The sequence below is a fragment of the Rhinolophus sinicus genome, chromosome 14 (genome assembly GCF_057876585.1).
Source record: "Rhinolophus sinicus isolate RSI-liver-muscle chromosome 14, RSI-T2T, whole genome shotgun sequence".
NCBI lineage: Eukaryota > Metazoa > Chordata > Mammalia > Chiroptera > Rhinolophidae > Rhinolophus > Rhinolophus sinicus.
In genome coordinates, this window is record NC_142514.1 from 99,465,079 (window position 1) to 99,484,432 (window position 19,354).

The 19,354-nt window shown below is 36.9% G+C and overlaps 1 protein-coding gene across 8 annotated transcripts in view; it reads right to left on the reverse strand.

Annotated features, from left to right (window-relative positions):
- The window catches only part of ARHGEF12 (Rho guanine nucleotide exchange factor 12), a 166,400-nt gene that overhangs the window by 125,006 nt on the left and 22,040 nt on the right, over positions 1-19,354 (reverse strand). Inside the window, exon 1 of one of the 8 annotated variants that reach the window (XM_074335327.1) lies at positions 10,377-10,591. The exons of the other annotated variants lie outside the window; for them this stretch is intronic. The gene's annotated coding sequence lies outside the window, so the exon portion shown is untranslated. Of the gene's footprint in view, positions 1-10,376; positions 10,592-19,354 lie in introns of those variants that run through there. 8 annotated transcript variants of the gene reach the window in all.

The window sequence follows — 19,354 nt, forward strand, 5'->3', positions numbered from 1 at the left end:
AGAAGCCAAAAACATACAATGGAGGAAAGACAGCCTCTTCAATAAATGGTGCTGGGAGAATTGGGAAGCCACTTGCAAACGAATGAAACTGGACTGCTATCTGTCACCATGTACCAAAATTAATTCAAAATGGATCAAAGACCTAAGCATAAGACCTGAAACAGTAAACTGCATAGCAGAAAACATAGGTACTAAAATTAGGGACCTTAGGTTCAAAGGGCATTTTTCGAATTTGACTCCAAAGGCAAGGGAAGTAAAAGCTAAAATAAAGGATTGGGACTGTATCAAACTTAAAAGCTTCTGCACAGCAAAGAAACCATCGACAAAATAAAGAGGCAACCAATTGAATGGCAGAAGATTTTTGCAAACAGTACCTCCGATAAGGGGCTAATATCCAAAATACACAAGGAACGCATACAACTCAACAACAAAAAACAAACGATCCAAATGATAAATGGGCAGAGGACCTGAAGAGACATTTCTCCAAAGAGAGCAAATAGACATGAAAAAATACTCAACATCACTAATCATCAGAGAAATGCAAATCAAAACCACAATGACATATCACCTTACCCCAGTCAGAATGGTTATCATTAACAAGACAAATAGTAACAAGTGTTGGAGGGGCTGTGGAGAAAAAGGAACCCTCATACACTGTTGGTGGGAATGTAGATTGGTGCAGCCATTATGGAAGGCAGTGTGGAGGTTCCTCAAAAAATTAAGAATAGAATTACCATATGACCCAGCAATCCCTCTCCTGGGTATCTACCCAAAAAATCTGAAAACATTTAGAGATAAAGACACGTGTGCTCCAATGTTCATTGCAGCTTTGTTTACGGTGGCCAATACATGGAAACAACCAAAATGTCCTTCGATAGATGAATGGATAAAGAAGTTGTGGTATATAGATACAATGGAATACTATTCGGCGGTAAGAAAAGATGAAATAGTACCATTTGTGACAACATGGAGGGATCTTGAGATTATAATGCTAAGCGAAATAAGTCAGACAGAAAAAGTAGAGAACCATATGATTTCACTGATATGTGGTATATAAAACTGAAAACAACAAAGGAACAAGACAAACATATGAACGAACAAAAACTCATAGACAATAGTTTAAGGTTTACCAGAGGGAAAGGAGGGCGAGGGGCTCTAGAAGAATGTAAACAGGGTCTAATATGTAGTGATGGAAAGAGAACTGACTCTGGGTGGTGAATGTGAGATATAGATAATGTCTTACAGACTTGGACAGCTGAAATCTATGTAACTTTATTTACAATTGTTGCCCCAATAAACTTTAATTAAAGTAAAAAAACAAAAAACTGAAAAACCTCCCTCACAAACAGTGCCATATGAGCTACTGCATTGTCTTGATGCAAGAGCCATGAATTGTTGGTGAAAAGTTGAGGTCATTTTCATCTAACTTTTTCACGCAGCCTTTTCAGCACTTCCAAATAGTAAACTTGGGTAACTGTCCAGTTGGTACAAATTCATAGGGTGTAATTCCTCTCATATCAAAAAAGGTTAGCAACATCGTTTCCACTCTTGATTTGGACTGATGGAACTTACTTTTTCCTGGAGAATTGGCTGACTTCCATTGTGCACTTTGACACTTTGTTTCAGGGTCAAATTGGTATACCCATGTTTCATCACCAGTGATAACACAGCCGAAAATATGGTCTTGCCTCTGCAAAAGGTCTTGGCAAACTTCGACTCTCCTTTGCTTTTGTTCATCAGTGAGCTCATTCGGGACCATTTTTGGACACACCTTTCTCATGTCAAGATTTTCAGTTAAGATTTTCTTAACTGATTCTCTATCAATGTTTACTTGGTCTGCTATCCTCCTCACAGTCAGCTGACAATTTTGATGCCCAATTCAATGAATATTTCCAATGTTTTCGTCTGTTCTGCTCATTACTGGCTGGCCTGACCTCTCTTCATCAGTGACACATTCTTGCCCCTCAGAAAACCGTTTAATCCATTTGTACGCTGCCATTTTCTTCATGACCTTATTCCCATAAACTTGGACTAACATGTTCCTGATTTCACCTAACTTAAATTTAAATGGATTAAATGCTTCAATCAAAAGACCTAGGATGGCTGAATGGATAAGAAAAGAATATCCATACATAATGCTGCCTGCAAGAGACCTACTTCAGATCAAAAGGCACACAGAAATGAAGGGAAAAGCATGGAAAATAGTAATTCATTCAAATGGCATTGAAAAAAGTCTGTTATATGAGACAAAGTAGGTTTTAGAACAAAAGCTGTAACAAGATACAAGGACATTTTATAATTAAAGGGAGCAATCCAGCAAGGATATAATTCTTGTAAATATCTATGAACCTGACAAAGAAGCCACAAAATACATAAATATTAATGGACCTAAAGGGAGTGATTGGCATTAAGACATTTGTAAGAAAACCTTAACACCCCATTGACATCATCCAGACAGAAAATCAACAAGAAAACTGTGGTTTTAAATAACATATTAGGCATGATGGACTTAATTGACAGGTTTCAGACTTTACACCCAAAGCACAGAATATACTTTCTTTTCAATTGCAAATGGAACATTTTCCAGGATAGAAATGTTAGGTCACAATAAAGTCCCAATAAATTTAAGAAGAGGAAAATCCCATCAATCATCTTCTTTGATCACATGGTATTAAACTAGAAATCAATTACAAAAGGAAAACTGAAAAACCCACAAACATATGGATGCACATGTTTCTAAACAAAGAATGAGTTAAAAATGAGATCAAGGAAGAAATCAAAAAATACCTTGAGATAAATGATGAAAACACAAACTCTATGGGACACAGCCAAAGCAGTTCTACAAGGGAAATTCATAGTAATATTTGTTTCTTGTTCAAGAAACAATAAAAAAATCTCAAATAAGTAATCTAAAGACTATAAGAATAGGAATTAGAAAAAGAAAAACAAACAAAGCCCAAAGTAAGTAGAAGTAAGGAAATAATAAAGATCACAGCAAAATAAGTGAAATAGTCTTAAAAAAAAAATGGTAAGAATCAATGAACTGAGATCTGACTCCTTAAAAACCTAAAGAAACTGACAAACCTTTAGTCAGACTCATAACGAAAAAAAATGGAGGGCCCCCCCAAAATAAAATCGTAACTTAAGAAGTAGTGACAACTGACACTACAGAAATACAAAGGATTATAAGAAAATACTGTGAACAATTATATGCCAACAAATTAGACACCCTGGAAGAAATGGATAAATTTTTAGGAATACACAATCTTTCAAGACTGACTCAAGAGAAACAGAAAATCTGAACAGAGCAATGAATATTAATGAAATCGCATCAGTAATCAAAAAATTCTCAACACTCAAAAGTCCAAATCCAGATAATTGCACAGGCAGATTTCAACTAACTTTCACAGAATAATTAATACCTATCCTTCTCAAAGTATTCTCAAAAACTGAAGAGGAGGGAAGGCTCCCAAAACTCATTTTATGAGGCTAGCATTACTGTGATATTAAGATGAGACAGAGACACTACCAAAAAAGAGAATTATAGGCCAATATCCCTGATGAACACAGATGCAAAAATCCTCAACAAAATGTTACCAAACCGAATTCAGCAGTACAAAAAGATAATACACCACAATCAAGTGGGATTTATTCCTGGGATGCAAGGTTGGCTCAATATCCACAAATCAATTAAAGTGGTTACATTAAAAAAAATGAAGGATAAAAACCACAGGATCATATTGATAAATGCAGATAAAGCATTTGACAAAATCCAACATCCATTAATGATTGAAAACTCTCAGCAAAGTGTGCTACAGGGAACTTACTTCAACATAATAAAGGCTATATATGACAAACCTACAGCTAACATCATACTCAATGGTGAAAAGCCAACAGCACTGTCCTTAAGATCAGGAACAAGACAAGAATGTTCACTTTCACCACTTTTATTCAAAATTGTACTGGAAGTTTTAGCCACAATCAAGTAAGAAAAATAAATTAAAGGCATACAAACTAGGAAGAAGTAAATCTGTCATTATTTGCAGATGACAAAATAATAATGCTATATAGACAGAACCCTACAGATGCCACCAAAAAAAAGAAAAAACCAAAAAAAAAAAAAAAAAAACTATTGGAATAAATGAATATAATAAAGTAGAAGGATACAAAATTAATTTGCAGAAATCGGTTGCAATTTTATATACCAATAATGAACTATTAGAGAACTTAAGAAAACAATCCCATTTATAATCGTATCAAAAAGAATAAAATACCTAGGAATAAATTTAGTCAAGGAGGCCAAAGACCTCTACTTGGAAAACTAAAAGACATTAAAGAAAGAAATTGAAGGAATAAATAAATGAAAGGAAATTCATGGACAAAACGTTCTAGTTTTGTGTAAATAATGCCACTGATATTTTGATAGGGATTGCACTGAATATGTAGATCGCTTTGGGTAGTATGAACATTTTAATGATGTTAATTTTTCTTATTTGATATTTGTCAATGATGTATCTGATAAGGGGGTTAATATACAAAATAGAAGGAATTCATACAACTTAATACCATAAAAAGGAAACGATCCGATTCAAAAATGGGCAGAAGACCTTACTAGATATTTCTCCAGTGAGAACATACAGATGGCCAACAGACACATGAAAAGATCACTAATAATGAAGGATATGCAAATTAAAACCACAATGAAGTATCACCTCACATCTGTCAGAATGGCTATCATCAGTAAATCAATAAAAAATAAGTGTTAGGAGGGGAGAAAAGGGAACCCTCGTGCACTGTTGGTGGAACTGGAAATTGGTGCAGCCACTATGGAAAACAGCACAAAGGTTCCTCAAAAATTAAAAATAGAACTACAATATGACCCAGCAATCCCACTTCTGGGTATTTATTAAAAGAAATCCAAAACACTAATTTAAATATATATATGCATCCCCTTGTTTACTGCAGCATTATTTACAATAACCAAGATATGGAAGCAACCTAAGTGTCCATGGATATACAAATGGATAGAGACGTGGTATGTATAGACAATGGAATATTATTCAGCAATTTAAAAAAAAAAAAATGAAATTTTGCCATTTTCAACAACACGGATGGACCTACAGAGTATTATGCTAAGTGAAATAAGTCAGGCAGAGAAAGAGAAATGCCATTTGATTTCACTTGCATGTGGAATCTAAAGAACAAAATAAATAAACAAACAAAAGAAACCAATTAACTGATGCAGGGAACAAACATATGATCACCAGATGGGAGGGGGTTGGAGGATAGGTGAAAAAGTGAAAAGGATTAAAAAGTACAAATTGCTGGCTACAGAAATAGTCACAGGGATAGAAAATGCAGGGAATATAGTCAATAATATTGTAACTATGGTGGCAAATGGTTACTAGGCTTATTGGGGTGAGCACTTCGTAAGGTATATAAATATCTAATCACTATACAATATACCTGAAACTAATAGAACCTTGTATATCAACTGTGTCTGAAAAATAAATTTTAAAAAATTTTAAGAAAAAGAAATTGTTTTTCATTAGAAATACTTTTACTATCTGCATATATAATGAATAATGAATTTTTAAATTTTAAACTAAAGAGATGTCTCTTCACAAATGGTTTGGTTCTGGCACTAAGTATTAAAAATTTTTCCTAGCTATCCATTTAGTTTGTCAGGAAACTATGCTTTCTGCTGCCAAATTTGAATACGTCAAACTTGCAAACCACCACAAAGAGAAAAGATCTCTGATTTCATGGGGAAAAGGTGATAAAATTAGTTATATGCATGCTACCTTGCACTTTGTTCTGCAAGAGTTTTCTTGATCCAAAAGCAAGGAATTAGAGCTGGGGTATACTCTTATCAGGAACAATGGCTAACCACAGCACTAAGTTTGGAAAGTTGGAAGGAAGAGGTTTTAATTATTTTGACGTTCCACTTATATCATCCTGGAATTGGGAATCACTACAAAGTTCAATTCATTTTAAATACACTCACATTCAGTTCTATTTTCTCCTTTAGATGCTAAAAATGTGACTTATCCTAACATACTTAACACATAAGACTACTAACCATTCTAAAATAAACATGTCACTAACATTTTCAAGATCACTCCTCTCATGGATTGAGAAATAAGATTTTCATCTTCCCCAACATGTAAATTTTCCTATAAAGCAGTGGTTCTCTACTTTTTAATACGAAGAAATGTCTTCACTTCATTCCCAAAGAAACACATGTACAAAATTTTAAAAATTAAAGACAAAACACAAAACGCTCCCACAATCTCAACACCCAGCATTTTAATGAATATTCCCCCCCTCATCTTTCCTCAAGATAGAGACAGATTTCTGTATTTGTATATAGTAAAAATATATAAAAAATTTTCCTACAAAATTAAAGCATACTGGACATATTATTTGGTAATTTTTTAACTTAATAAAATATCAACATAATTTTATACAATTAAATATTTCCCTACAGCACTGATTTTAAACTGTGCTACATAGAATCTTAGGGGTTCAAAAGAGGTCCCTCGAAGAGCAAAAGTGGGTAGATAAGAGCTCGAGGTTTCCCATACATATGAGGTCTGACAATTAAGCTTGCGAACTTGTTGCAAGGGTGTTGCTAACCTGCTTTGATATCAGAGGGATTATTCATTATGAATTTGCACCAACTGCACAAACAGTGAACAAAGTTACTATTTGGAAGTGCTGAAAAGGCTGCATGAAAACATTAGATGAAAACAACCTGAGCTTTTCGCCAACAATTCATGCCTCTTGCATCATGACAATGCACCAGTCCACACGGCACTGTCTAAGAGGGAGTTTTTAGCCAGTAAACAAGCAACTGTATTTGAACACCCTCCCTACTCACCTGATCTGGCCCCCAATGACTTTTTTCTTTACCTGAAGATAAAGGAAATACTGAAGACATTTTGATGACATTTGGGACATCAAGGGCAATACGATGACAGCTCTGATGGCCATTCCAGAAAAAGAGTTCCAAAATTGCTTTGAAGGGTGGACTAGGAGCTGGCGTTGGTGCATAGCTTCCCAAGGGGAGTAGTTCGAAGGTGACCGTAGTAATATTCAGCAATGAGGTATGTAGCACTTTTTCTAGGATGAGTTTGCGAAATTAATTGTCCAACCTCTCATACACAATGGAATACTACTCTGCCACAAGAAAAGATGGAATACTGCCATTTGCGTCAACATGGATGGATCTTAATATTATGCTAATTTAAATAATTCAGACAGACAAAGTTGAGAACCATATGACTTCATTCATATGGGGAACATAAAACTGAAGGCAACAAAGGAACAAGACAAAGAAAGAAATAAAAACTCATAGACACATACAGTTTAGAGGTTACCAGAGTGTAAGGGAGGAGTGGGGATACTAGCAGAGGGTAAAGACATCAAATATATCGTGATAGAAGAGGAACTGACTCTGGGTGGTGAACACATAATGTGATATACAGATAATGTATTATAGAACTGTACACTTGAAACCTATGTAGTTTTTTTGACCACTGTCACCCCAATACATTTTAATAAAAAAAGAGGTCCATAACATTCCTCCTCCAAAGAACCACTGCTAGAGATAATACAGGAACACTGACAGTTTTTAAGCCTGACAGTAATATGAACCAATATGTATTTTAGAACTATCACCTTGCAAACAGCATGGAAAAATGGGCCGGTAAGGTGTTAAAACTGAGGGATGAAAACCCAATTAGAAAATTTTAATAGCACAGATTTTTTAAAATGATAAGGATCTAAAAGAGTGCAGTATCAATATCAATGAAGCAAAGGGATAAATACCAAAAATAATTAATTGTGTGTACCTGGGGATATGTGGGTAAGGTTGAGAGAGTAGAATTACAAAAGGCAAGAAGAAAGTTTTGGCGTGATGGATATATTTATTATCTTGATTGTGTTGAACCTGTACACATATATCAAGATCTATCAAACTGTATACTTTCAACATACACAGTTTATTATATACCAAATATACCTCAGTAAAGATGATAAAAATCTCAAAAAGCCAAATGGTCTAATGAACCAAAACTCCTAGTAAACAATATGTTATACCTCATTAAATATCTGTTAAATAAAAAAAGATGTAAAGGCCTGTGCATTTTCTACCCATTGTAAATTAGCATTTGAGAGTATATATAATTTGACAGATAAACCAAAAAGGAATTTTGCTACCATTATTTTCTTTGTATATGGGGAAGAAGCATTTAATAATAATCTTTAGTAAATTAGTTTTAAATAGACTATTGGGTAAACCCGTGGTTACCAAGTTTTATTCTATCAATAATTTTGTATGGGGAAATTTCAGCAAACTTAAGTTTGCTTACCTAAACTTTATTATTGTGTAGGTTTTGTTTTCAAGAATCTCACACTATGCTCTTTAAAGGATTATTGTAACAGTACAGTGAATAATTTTAGCCCCAAGAGAACCTGACGGTATTAAAAAGTATGAAGTTACTTATATATTTTACCAATGTACTATACAAGTCTATTATTCATTCGTTCATTTATTCACAAATTTATAACTACATATTATGTGGCCAGGCACTAGTCTAGGTCCTTGCAATACATCTGGGGGAAAGGGAAAAGGAAGACAAAAATAATGATCTTAATAAAGAAAAGTGCACTACAATATGTTAAAAGGTGATCCTCATATGCATTATAGGTATATCCCCCCAACCAAGGGGTGGGGAGACAATAAAGCAGGGTATGAAGGATCACGTATGGAAACCAAGCATATTTATAATAAAAATGTCAAAGTAATGAGACTTGTTTTCATAAGTCACACATGAAAATCTCTTACACATAACAGAATCATGACTTTAAGTGACCTAGTCCAACCCTCACACTTTACAAATGATGTTAAATCACTCAGTTTTTGACAGAGATACGATCCCTACCTCCTGTTCACTCTATTGGTATCACTCTTTGTAATGTCAAATAATTGTGATAAAATGTTTTAATCTGCTGATATGGGCACAGCGGAAAGAATTTTGGAGTTTGGCCTGGGCCTCATTACCTTATGATATTGTTACTTACAGTAAATTATTTAACCTCTCGAAATATAAATTTCCTCATCTATAAAAGAAGGATGATGTTAATTTTGTTACTGGGTTGTTATGAAGGTTAAATACAGTAGTTTATGTATTTTACATGTCAGTACATAAGTATATAACCAATACTTGTATCCTAGCACCAAAAATGGTATATCATATTCATGAACTTTTTATATCCTCTACTAGACTATAAACCTTGTATATATGTAAAGTCTGAACACTATGTAAATGTTCAACAAACATTCATTAACCAGCTTTCAAAATGTTGCAAAGGTTATATAACTCATACCACTAAGATGGAGATAATACCATTAACTGAAAACTTCTGAGTATGCTTAAAAATATTTTTGGTCTACGTTTTTGAAACAGAGAAGTCTATAGCACCACACACTTTTTACTATCACTTTCTGTCCACAAGAAAATAACTTCCACCACGAAAATCAACTTAGAAAATAACAAAAAAATCCTACAGCATTTTACACCACATCGACTTTTTCACATTCATGCCTTTGTTCCTGTTTCACAGATATGAATGGAAAAAAAAAACCAGAATGCAATTCCAATGCCATCACATAGTAATCCAGCAGCTTCTTCATATTTATAACCAGCATTTTAGCTGTCAACAGCAAAAATAACCAAAAACTGAACAAAGGATAAAATAATTCAAATTGGTAAGAGAGTCTGATGCCATGGATGTCGCCTTTTCCAAATGATTGTATATTCCAATTTATTTTCAAATGAAAAAACAATCATGAAGATTGCTCTGTAAAAACATTCCCCTCCCCCACTATTAGATTAATCCCTGCCCCCATCCCCAATATCCTATCCAGTGACCCTTAGGTATCAAAGGGAAACAACCATATTGAAGCTTCAGATAATTAAATCACAATTTACAGAATAATAAATCAAAGTCCCTAGCTAAAATTCAAGAGAAGTTATGTTAATTCAGTTCTAAACTGGATGCTGTTTCCTTTCCTTTTGAATAAAAATATCCCGGCCATGCTGGATATTAAAACCTTTGTTCTCAAGCTAAGCAATTAAAGCACAGGTTGTCAAATCTAGGAATTTTCTTCGTTAAGGTAAAATAAGGCTTTTTAAAACATGAAGAAACCTTAAAAGCTATTGTAAGAATAATGAATGATGTAAAAATATCCTTTTCCTTTTTTATTTTTATTCCTGTGTCATAGCTATACCCCTTTCACTGAAGCTATTTTTCTACCATTTTGCTACATTTCACACACCACAGAGAAAACAAAGACTGCTATAGATTACCTGGATCACTGGGCAAATCAGCAGACAAGTAAAAGCCAAAAGGCTCGTTTCCATGGAGTAGAGGAGAATGAAATCCTCACCAAAGCAATCTTAGGCTTTTCCTTTATATATACATTTGAGACCATTGGAAAGACATTTCTCAGATGATTTTGCTGGCCACCAGGGATGATATGAAGAAACCCTACCTCTCCTCCCACCCCCAATTATCTACTATCATCAACTGAAGCCCGACACTGCACTGCTAATGGAACGGCAAAGAACAGCATCCATGTACACAGCTCTAGAAGACTACACATAAAAATACATAAATAATAAAGAAAGCCAAGACTTAGCTAATAATTTTTTTTAAAGAAAGCAAGCCAAACAGCGCCCACAAAATTAAAAATACTTGCTAATGATCCAATTATAGAGCCACAAAATATTAACTTTCGTCAGAACTTACTGAATAAAGTATGATTTTTATGAAAACAGTGTCTCTATCATAAATGGAGTGCCTCAAAAATCTTAAAATTTTGTTGTTGCTAATGCTCCTTTCCCTAAAGCCAAATAAATAAAATTAATTGATACTTACAAGAAAAGCCTCCTCTTGTTGGTAGTATGACCCCTTCAAAGACAATCTGGGACAGGAAGTGAGGACAGAGGAGAAACAGATAAAAAATGGGAGGAAAAACATTTTTGGCCCCAATAACCCTAATTAAGTTTGTAAGAAAGGCTGGGAAGATTGACATTTCTTCATGCTATTCTGTTGGTTTGTGTTTGATTACTGTAAATTTTCCCTCATATCTAACTATGCCCGAGGCATCATGATGTCTGGCACTCTGTTAACTAGCATACCTGCCACTTAGAGTAAAATAAGGGAGGGACAAGAAAGACATATTCACTCAATCTAACCCCTAGAAGCCATGTAATTTGCTAAAACAGTAATTTGCCTCAAACACTGCTCTCTAACAAATGCATTGCCACATAAAGAAGATTCATTAGCCTCTCCTTTCCTGAAGCATCAACCCAACATGACAATTTGCACACACATAATTTCTGGGTCAATATTTTAGTAATGATGAAGAACATATTATTTGTTTTATAAAGCATATTCCCTAAAAAACATCTGAATATATCTCATTTTAAACCCAGTAATCATTTTACTCACATAAACTACAGCCCAGGGTTCTGTGAATTCATTTATAAATTCAGAATCACAGTTAGTGATTTATGAAGAATCAGGTCCCAAGGAACCACACATTTGGCAAATGTAGTTTGTAAAAAATAAATAAATAAAAGAACAAAAAGACAGATAGATGAGTAGATTTTCTTAACTAGAGACTAATGACTTTAATATTCTTCTTGGGCAATATGAAAGAACAAATGTACTATATTTATGGTTTATAAGTACTTAATAGAGAAGTAGTGATACAACTTATCAAACAACCATATGACCCATAAATTGCACTTTTAGGTATTTACCAAAGTGATGTGAAAATCTAAGTCCACACTAAAACCTGTCCTTGGATGTTTATAGCAGCTTTACTCATAACTTCTAAGAACTGGAAGTAACCAAGATGTCTTTCATCAGGGGAATGAAAAACTAAATTACGATTCATCCATACAATGGAATAGTATTTAACAATTTAAAAAGAATAAACTATTAATTTACAAAACAATATAGATAAATCTTAAATGCATTTTGCTATGTTAAAGAAGGCAGATGCAAAATCCAAATTCATATTATTCTATGCATATGATACTCTGAAAATGCAAAATTTAAAACAGACAAAAAACAGATTAGTGGTTACTAGGGAATAGGGAGGGGATAGTAATTGACTACAAAGGGGACACACAGAGGAACATTTAGAGTGCAGGATCTGTTCTCATGATACTAGGGCTAAAATATTAGCAAACCAAATTTATCAATATATACAAGGAAGAATACCTAATGACTAATTAGGGTTTATCCCAGGAATGTAAGGTTGGCTCAATACTCAAAATTCAATATAATTCACCATTATCACCACTCTGAAAAAGAAAAACCATATAACCATCTCAATAGATGCAGAAACATTTTACAAAATTCAATAACCATTAATTAGAAAATTTCTCAAAAAGATAGAAGGTAACTTCCCTAAACTAATAAAGAGCATCTATAAAAATCAAACACAAAATACCATACTTAATAGTAACAGACTGAATGCTTTCCCTCTAAGATTGAGAACAAGGCAAGGATGTCTACATGACTCTTCTCGCAAATTCTATGTAACATGTTAGCCAAACGTATAAGAAAATAAATATAAAAAAGTCTTACAGACTGAAAAGAAAGAAGTAAAATTGTCTTTAACCACAGATAACATGATTATCTATGTAAAAAAGCCAAAGGAATCTATATAGAAAAAAACTAGAACTAATCATTTTTCAAGACAACAGTACACAAGATCAATATACAAAAAGCAATGGAATTTCTATATAGTAGCAACAAATTAAAAGTTGGCAATACCATTTAAGATAACTTTAAAACACAAGAAACACATTGAGATGAAGTTAAACTCTAGGCAAAACCCATATGCTGAAAATGATAGAATCGTTTGACAGAAATTAAAGAATTCAATAAATAGAGAGATTATGTTCATGAATCAAAAGACTCATACTGTTAAGATGCTGATTCTCTAACTTGATCTAGATTCAACACAAACATACCCAAAATCAACAAAAACATACTCAGAATTTCTGTTCTTTTAAAAAACAGAAATTGAAATTCTGTTTCTAAAATTCATATGGAAATACAAAGGATCTAAAAGCATCAAAACAATTTAAAAAAAACACACAACAAAGTTGGAGACTTCTATCTTATTTAAAGATTTAAGGTAATCAAGACATAAGGATAGAAGAGTGACATCATAGGAATGGCGGCAGCGGGGCGCACTTTTTGAGTTCTCCTCCAGATCTTAACGGGACATTTACAACCCATCAAAGGACTCTCTGCTCATCACACAGAACAGCTAAGAGACTCGTGCAAGGATTACTTGCAGGTGGGCAAACTGGGCGAGCAGGGGAAGAGGGAAGGGAGCAGAATGGAGATGCGGCCCGCACTTCCGGCTGTGGAGACGCGACCTGCATCTGCGACGGTGGAAATCCGGCTGACATCCGCAGCGCAGAGACGCAGGGGATCCCAGGACGGAACAGAGAACACAAAAGCCAGGAGGTGGGCTCTTTCCCTGTGTCCCACAGCTAATCTCTCCCGCTGAGGGGGCAGCATATCTAGCATTTGAGGCAATAACCTCAACTGATACCTCAAGTTAAGCCCTAGGCTGGACAAAGGACACAAACTCCATAACTGGGCCCCACCCCCCGCTCTTCCAATCCTACCCCCGCCCTTCCAGAGACTTCAACTGGCCCCTGAACTGAGGAGTAGTGTCAGATTACAGACGAGCCTTAGTGCTCCGGCTGTGAGAAGACTGGCGGGCGGCTCTGGCCCAGGGAAGAGGCTGGGAGGAGTGTGGGTTTTGCTGGGCTAGGAGACAGGGGACTCCTCCGCCTGCAGCCACCACCTTTTCTGGTCTGCGGAAAGAGTGTGACACAGCTGGGCTGGGAAAGAGAAGACCCCTCCATCCGCAGTCCCCACCCTTTCTGGTCTGCCTTGAGCCTGGCAATTACATCTGTGGAGGCACTCCCAGGGATCAGCAGTGAGCGGCAGACGCAGCTCCCAGCTTTCAGCAGCTCAGATATCTCCCGCCCACGCACCCCCCCTCCCCCCCCAAACACACACGGAAGAAGTGCCCTAAGACTCGGGAGAACTGGACACAGGGCTGGTGGTGCTACTCTCAGTATGCATATGTGCAGGCAAGGGCAGAAACTGCACTGGCTTTGTAAAACCTACCGTCCAGACCCCTCAGCCCCACGCATCTAAATCTGCAGTCCCAACGTCACTCTGGGCACCAGGTGACCGGCTCTGCCTGCACAATACACAGGGGACTCTTTGGTACAGCAGAGCACAACCTGGAGATTACTTGGTGGGCTTAAGCCAAGACTGGTGCTGCTCTTTGTTTTGTTTTGTTTTGTCTTTATATCTTTGATATCTTTGCCTGTGTTGAGAGGGTGATGTCGGTTGTTTTTACATGTGAATGTATTTGATTTTTTCTTTGTTGTTGTTGTTGTTGTGCTTGGTGATTTGCTTTGTTATGAAATTGCCCTACACCAGGGCCAAGACCAAGAGACACAAGATGCAACACACCCAGAGGCCAACTCCAGACCAAACCAGAGTACTACCGGGTTTGACCTACAAGTGACACACCCAGAGGGAATTCTCTACAGGCACAAGAGCTTATAGAGGCCAAACCACATTTAAGTGGTCAACCCTCACGCAGCAGAACACCCTGCAGTGGGCAGAGCCAAGTCTCACAACTAGTCAGCCTAGGAGTTAACCCCACCTACTAACAAGTGAAAAGCAATTAAAGATTTTCTTTAACAGGACAATATACACAACACAAGAGTCACCTTTGGAGCACATGCAGAGAAGAATGAAGTAGTGCAAGTCAAATGTAAAGGACACATACTACGTATGAGAACCCAGCAAGAACTAAGAACTCCAGGGCATCTACCTAATACAGCAAAGCAAACACAGAGAGTCAGCCAGAATGGGGAAACAAAGAAACATGTCCCAAATAAAAGAACAGAAGAAACCTCCAGAAATGGAGCCAAATGAAACAGAGGTAACCAACCCATCAGAGACAGAGTTCAGAACACTGATGATAAGAATGTTTAAGGTGCTTAGAGACGACATCAAGAAGGATGTAGAAATCATAACGAACAACCAATTAGAATTAAAGAACACAATTACCGAAATAAAGAACTCACTTGAAGGAATTAACAGCACGTTAGATGAAGCAGAGGATCGAATCAGCGACTTAGAAGACAAGTTAGCAGAGATCACCCAAACAGAACAACAAAAAGAAAAAAGAATAAAAAACAATGAAGATGGTTTAAGAGACCTGTGGGATAACATCAAGCGCAAGAACATGCGCATCATAGAAATACCAGAAGGTGAAGAGAGGAAGCAAGGGATTGAGAACATATTTGAAGTAATAATGTCCGAAAACTTCGCTAACCTGATGAAGGAAACCAACATACAAGCCCAGGAAGTGCAGACAATTCCAACCAGGACAAACCCAAACAGATCCACACCAACACGCATTATAGTTAAAATGGCAAAGGTTAAAGAAAAAGAATCCTAAAAGCAGCAAGAGAAAGACAGAGGGTTACATACAAGGGAACTCCCATAAGACTATCAAATGACTTTTCTGCAGAAACATTGAAGGCCAGGAGGGAGTGGCAGGAGATACTCAAACTGATGGAAAACAAAGGCCTACAACCTAGATTGCTTTATCCAGTAAGGCTATCATTTAAACTTTATGGAGAGATAGACTTCCGGAAAAATGGCGGAGTGAGGTGAGCCTCTGTAAAGCTCCCCTGGAATATACAAAGAATCGAACAACAAAAACTCCACAAAGGACTCCCTGCACAGCAGACAGGCAAGACGAAGAGGCCCACTACCGACTGAAATCACCTACAGGTGGGAGATTCGCGTGCGCGAGCGGGGGGGAGGAGGAAAGTGAGAAGTGAGCGGAGACGAAGCTCCGCGGGCGCAGGACGCAGACCTAGCTCAGTGCGCCAAGCTCGCTGCTTCCCAGAACTACCGCAGCTGCGGGAGATCGGACTGCTAGGGCTCCGCCAGGGCTCCACAGGGCTGAGGGGACAGCATATAACACGGCTGAACCCAACGCTCACGGCAGAGACCTCGGAGAAAAGACTGAGGGAAAAAGGCTGAAAACGGTGGTTTAAGCCCGCACTGCCCAGCAGAGAACGGAGCCTTAGGCACTGAGACTAGCCGCCCCTTCCCTCCCCTCCCAGAGCTCGCCCCGCCCCTACCTGCCTGGTGCTAGAAGCGAAACAGTAGCAGTGTCAGATAAAAACAACAGAAAATTTGCTATATTTGAGAACTGTGGCCCACAAACACAAATCCACAGCCCAACTAGTTCCGGCAAAGGGAAGAGAGCTATGGAAGCAGGACCGGCTGTGGTGGTGGTCACCGCCATTGCTCTGGGCCACCTCTCACAGCTCACCCTGCCCCTGACCCCACCTATCTGGGCGGATCCCTGCAGGAGTAAACAGAACTGCTGAAACATACGGGCTCTGAATCAGGAGCTGGAAGAGCTTTGGAACATCAAAAGCTCTCCGCATACCCACCGGGACACTGCGCCCTGTGACCTAGGAGAACTATTAACAGAGGAGAAGCCCATCTCCCAGGGAATCCCCTCAGTGTGTGAGAAGCTGGAATAGTGCAGAGAAAACATAGCACTACCTTGTGAGAGAGGAAAAAAAAAAAAAAAAAAGCCTGCAGTCAAAGAAAAAGTAAAACGTTCTACCAACAAGTACTGGAAAACAAAAGAAAGACCTCTTCCTATCAACTTGTTGCAGAAGTCACTCCTGTAGATGTCTAGGAAGAGAAATAGTAAACCAGTAATCGCCATGAGTAACCAAGGCAACAAGATAGCTCAGAAAGAAAGTGAAAAATCTCCAGAAAAGGCACTTAAAGATACAGAAATATGTGACTTAAATGACAGAGAATTCAAGGCTGCAGTTCTGAAAAAACTCAACGAGATACAAGAAAACACAGATAGGCAGTTAAAGGAACTCAGAAACTCAATTAAAGAACAGTATGAGCATTTTACGAAAGAGATTGAAATTTTAAAAAAGAACCAAATAGAATTTCTGGAGATTAAGAACTCAATAGAAGAAATTAAGAATGAAATAACCAGCTTAGGTAGGAGAGTTGACCAGATGGAGGAAAGAATCAGTGACATCGAAGATAGAAACTTGGAAATGACACAGATAGAAGAAGAAAGAGACTTGAGACTTAAAAGAAATGAAAGAACTTTACAAGAACTTTCTGACTCCATCAGAAAGAGCAATATAATAATGGGCATACCACAAGGAGAAGAAAGAGAGAAGGGAACAGAGAATATATTCAAACAAATCGTCGATGAGAACTTCCCAAATTTGTGGACAGAACTGGACCCTCGAATCCAAGAAGCAAATAGAACAACTAGTTACCTAAATCCCAACAGGCCTTCTCCAAGGCACATTGTACTGAAGCTGTCTAAAATCAACGACAAAGAAAGAATCCTCAAGGCAGCCAGGGAAAAGAAGACGGTAACTTACAAAGGAAAGCCCATTAGATTATCATCAGATTTTTCAGCAGAAACTCTACAAGCCAGGAGGGAGTGGAACCAAATATTCAAACTATTGAAAGAGAGAAATCATGAGCCAAGAATAATATATCCAGCAAAGATATCCTTTAGATATGAAGGAGGAATAAAGACCTTTCCAGACATACATAAGCTGAGGGAATTTTCCAATACACGACCTGCACTACAAGAAATACTAAAGGAGGCTATTCGACCACCATCAACAGGGACAATTTGTGGCAACCAAAACTCAAAAAGGGGGAGAGTAAAGGCCTGAACTGGAATATGGGAATGGAGAAAGTAAGCGTGCTGAAGAAAATGGAATACTCTAAATATCAAACTTACTTTTACATAAACTTAAGGGTAACCACTCAAAAAAAATCCAGAACTGAAATATATACTGAAATAAAAGAAGAAACAGAGGGAAACATCATAGAATACCACCACACAGAAATAATAGACAACAACAAAAAGGCAAAGAAACAATGGAGACACAGCCTTACCAGAAAACTAAAGATAGAATGACAAGAAATCCTCGCATATCAATAATCACCCTAAATGTAAATGGACTGAACTCACCAATAAAAAGGCACAGAGTAGCAGATTGGATCAAAAAACTAAACCCAACCATATGCTGTCTCCAAGAGACACATCTCAGCTACAAGGACAAGCATAGACTCAAAGTGAAAGGGTGGAAATTGACACTCCAAGCAAATGGTACCCAGAGAAAATCAGGTGTAGCCATAATGATATCAGATGAAACAGACATCAAGGTGAAAAAGATAACAAGAGACAAAGATGGACATTTCATAATGGTGAAGGGGACTGTAAAACAAGAAGACATAACAGTCATCAATATTTATGCCCCCAGTCAGGGAGCACCGAAATACACCAAGCAACTACTAACAGAACTAAAGGGAGAAATTGACAAAAACACAATTATACTAGGGGACTTAAATACATCATTGACAGCTATGGATAGATCATCCAAACAGAAAATAAATAACGAAATAGTAGCCCTAAATGACACATTAGATGAAATGGACATAATTGACATTTATAGAGCACTTCATCCTAAAACATCAGACTACACATTCTTTTCTAGTGTACATGGAACATTCTCAAGGATAGACCATATATTGGGACATAAAATCAGACTCAACAAATTTAAAAAGATTGAAATCATACCATGCATATTCTCTGATCACAAGGCTTTGAAATTGGATATCAACTGTAAAAAGAAAGCGGGAAAAAACACAAATACATGGAGACTAAACAACATACTTTTAAAGAAGGACTGGGTCAAAGAAGAAATTAGAGGAGAGATCAAAAGATACATAGAAACAAATGACAATGAAAATACATCCTACCAAAATTTTTGGGATGCAGCAAAAGCAGTTTTAAGAGGGAAATTTATCTCATTACAGGCCTATCTCAAGAAACAAGAAAACTCCCAAATAAATAACCTCATGTTACACCTTAAAGAACTAGAAAAAGAAGAACAGGTAAAACCCAAGGTCAGCAGAAGAAAGGAAATAACAAAAATTAGAGCAGAAATAAAGGAAATAGAGAACAGAAAGACAATAGAAAAAATTAATGTGACAAAGAGCTGGTTCTTTGAGAAGATTAACAAAATTGACAAACCCTTGGCTAGACTTACTAAGATAAAAAGAGAGAAGACACTAATTAACAAAATCAGAAACGTAAAAGGGGAAGTTATCACGGACACCACAGAAATACAAAGGA